Here is a 3,593-nt window from a genome sequence, read left to right as displayed (position 1 = left end):
AAAAATTAATTTTAGCAGGGAGTTTTTAATAGGACGGCAATAAAAAATTTCCCTACCAGAATGTAGGGAAATGTAGGTTATGTAGTAATCTGCTATCAGTTGCAATAATTTATTGTTTCTGGAATTGATCTCTCTCTCTCTGCATGATGTATTGCGGGTGGGAAAGTGGAGGGAGTCAGTGTGGGAAGGAAAGTAGAGAGTAATGGAAAGTGGTGAAGCTGAAGCAGTAGGCAGCAGATGCATCATGAAGGGTCTCATAAAGCAGGTTAGGAGATTTTAGTCAGTGACACAGAAATAACGCAAAAAAAAGCAAAAGACACAGCTATAAACAACAATCGAAAGAGTCTGTGAAATCCAAATCCAGCAGCAAGCTCTTACAATGAGTGTTTTTAGAAAACAACTTTAGAGAGCAGAAAATGATCAAAAGAATGAAGGCTAAAGAAAGGGAGAGAACGGTCAATATTTTAGCCTAAGACTTTGAAGTTCGATTTGCCCCCAGTTAAACCCAATTCTGTTAAATTTCTAGCCCACCAATTCTGTGGACCATCTCCAGTGATAGAGAATTCGGAGACACGTGGATTATAATAGAGAGTACATCAAAGTTTATAAGGAAAATTTAAAGTCTCAAACCAAACTCATGGCCATCGAGTCAATTCTGACTCATACCCACTCTCTATGTGGATCAGAGAAGGGAATGTCATGGCATGAACGAGGGGGTGCCTTCCGACAGCCCACTTGCTGCCACGCAGTCACTCAGCCCCACGGGAGCCACACGTTTCTGCTTTTGAAAATATTGACAACGAATTAACTTTTCTATAGCCTTTGCTTATATCCCAGCTACTTCCCATCATTTGTGTAATTAGGGTCATAGAACTATGCGAGCGATTACCAAATTTCCACCAGGAAATAGTGAGGGAGAGCACCCAGGGGAGTAGGGGGTCATCTCAGAGGGGATGGCATGGTGCAGTATTTTGGAAAAGTTGGCGTTTAGGACATCATTAAATGCCGTATCGTAAGGAAGAGCTTTGTCCTGATCCCGCTGAACAAAATTATCCATGCAATGAGGTACAAACATCGCTTCCAGTTCCCGGTTCCTGAACTAGTCCTTTTGCTTCTCTGTCCCTACTCATGACGGAGAACGTGAATTTCTTTTAAAAGTAAACTGTCCTAGAAATATCCCATTTCTTGGTGGCACAAATGGTCCTGTGCTTGGCCACAAAACAAAGGGCAGTGGTTGGAATACATCTGGAGAGGAAAAGGCCTGGCATTTTGCTTCTGCAAGGTCTGCAGAGTTCTACTTGGCAAAGGCGAGACTGCGTTCACAGAAATGGCTCACTGACAACGGCCAGAACTCCGTGAGTGTGCCAGGGCTTGGGGCAACTGCCTCTCTTGCGCGCACGCTTGCCGTCTCCAGGCTCGTTTCTACCAGAACCAGTTCAACACGCAGTTCTGAATATGCTACTTCCGTTCTAAATAAATGGCTCCCAAATAATTACTATGCACGGAATCAACATCTTCAATTTAACTCTCTTTGAACCGTGACCAGAACTCTCTCTTCATCAGTCCTTGCCTCTCCAATCACAGCTGGAGCTGGAGCCCTATTCTCCCCCCCATACCCCCCCTCATTTTTAAGAGACCATACTTCCCTGTTTGTTTGCTTTTTTCCTGTATCAAAGTAGGTGCGAAGGGAAGACAGTGCAGAGCCCCTGGGGTAGGAAAATTGGGGGAGGAGGTAGAAAGGAGAATATGTCTCTAAAGGAGGGGAAGAGGTGTATCATTAAGGCAGGAAAATATTCTCTGTCAAAAGCTGAGGGGAGGGGTAGCTACAAGCCACAGAGATGAGCGCAGAGGCTAAGGCACAGCATGCCTCCTCAGTGAGGAGGGGGCGCGGTCCTCTCCACTCAAGTGTCCAGAGGAAGGGAATTGGTAGGTTCTCTTCCATCTCTGGGTCTTCGTCCCGGTCCAGCCACTCCAATGCCTAATCCTTCTCCCTTATCTAGATAAGGGTCCTTCAGGGCCCGGAAGACAGAGATTCGTTTTTGTGGGTTAAAAACCAGCATTTCCAGCAGCAGCTGTGCTCCGAACTCTCCACCTCGGGGACCACTGACTCCTCTGGGCAGGGCCCTTTGGGGGAAAAGGCTCCCGGGGCAGAGATACGTCTCGGGCCAGGCTTCCTCTGGGGGCAAGCCGAACAGATAAAAATTGTTGCCTAGCTGGTCAGCTTCAGAGTGCACAGAAGAGAGGCTTCCGACAAACCATCTCTGCAGAGATCAGCCAGCACTGCTTGTGGCCACCGGAGTTGCTTATGCAGCTTGCGGAGGGACTTTGGGAGCCCTGCACCAGAGTGTAACAGCCACAGGTGTAAGGGCCATCTGGGAGCTGGAGATTCTGGTCACGCCAAAGGCAGCCGGCTTGACCGTCCCATTACTTGTCACCAGAATGTTCTCCGGCCTCAGGTTGCAATTGGCACGCAGGACATCAAGGCCTCTGAGAAACTGCCCCATCAGACCCTCGAAGTTCTCCGAGGGCAAACCTGGTGAGGGGCCTATTCTTAAGCAAAGCTACCTCCTGAGTTGTGCATCCCTTTCTGTTCTGTTCATTCAGGCCTTTCTTCTCAGCAATCCTTTGACACAAACGACCGCTCAAGTCACAAAAAGCAGTGGTTACATCTCTGTTTCCATCTCAGTTTACCTCTTAGGAGTCTCCCACGCGCCCAACACTTTTATTGGCACACAATTCTCATATCATACAATCGAACAGTTCAATCGTTCAATCACATCAAGGGGAGTTGTATTCAGTTGATTAATTCCTCCTTCTTGCAGTACTTTCTTTCCTTGCTTTTTCATAACAAGTTCTTAATATTCTGCCTACTCCCTCATCTGCTTTTCATGAACTTCTTTGATAGCTCATGCCCTCTGAGATTTCCCCAATCTTGGGGTGCTCTCGCACTCTACCTGTGGCTACTTTCTCCATCTAGACATCTTAGGAGTAATCCTATCCATTGTCTTGACTTTAATATCTATGCACAGAGATGGCCACATTTATCCATGGTAAGCCCTTGGACAAATGCCAGACATCGATTTCTTCATTTGGCAACTCGAATTTGATGTTTCATATATTGAAACTTACCATGTACAAAATAGAACTCTTCATTTGCCACTCCCCTTAAATTTACCTTGTAACTTGCTCCATATTAAAGTTTTAATTAAAACATTTTAAATTGAAAGATCATTCTATCGGGGGGCTCTTACAACTCTTATAACAATCCATACATCAATTATATAAAGTATATTTGTATATATGTTTTCATCATTATTTTCTAAACATTCACTTTCTATTGAACCCTTGGTATGGACTCCTCTTCACCAACCCCACCCTCATGATCCCTTGATAAATTATACATTATTGTTATTTTTATATCTTACACCAACCACTGTCTCCCTTTCCCCATGGTTTCTGTAGTTCGTTCCTGTGTTCGTCTGGGTAGACTAGAGAAACAAATTCATAGACACTCATGTATATATAGGAAAGAGCTTTATATACAAGAATAATTGAACAGTGAGGAAACATTGTAGCCCAGTCCACATCAAGTC

General features: G+C 44.9%; 1 pseudogene; it reads right to left on the bottom strand.

The window, feature by feature from the left end:
- Positions 1 to 1,901: 1,901 nt before the first annotated feature.
- Positions 1,902 to 2,533, bottom strand: LOC142436309 (cyclin-dependent kinase 4-like; annotated as a pseudogene).
- Positions 2,534 to 3,593: the final 1,060 nt, after the last annotated feature.

Source organism: Tenrec ecaudatus, unplaced genomic scaffold (genome assembly GCF_050624435.1).
Source record: "Tenrec ecaudatus isolate mTenEca1 unplaced genomic scaffold, mTenEca1.hap1 Scaffold_212, whole genome shotgun sequence".
Classification (NCBI taxonomy): domain Eukaryota; kingdom Metazoa; phylum Chordata; class Mammalia; order Afrosoricida; family Tenrecidae; genus Tenrec; species Tenrec ecaudatus.
Note: the sequence above shows the minus strand (reverse complement) of the source record. Positions and strands in the feature narration are given on the sequence as shown.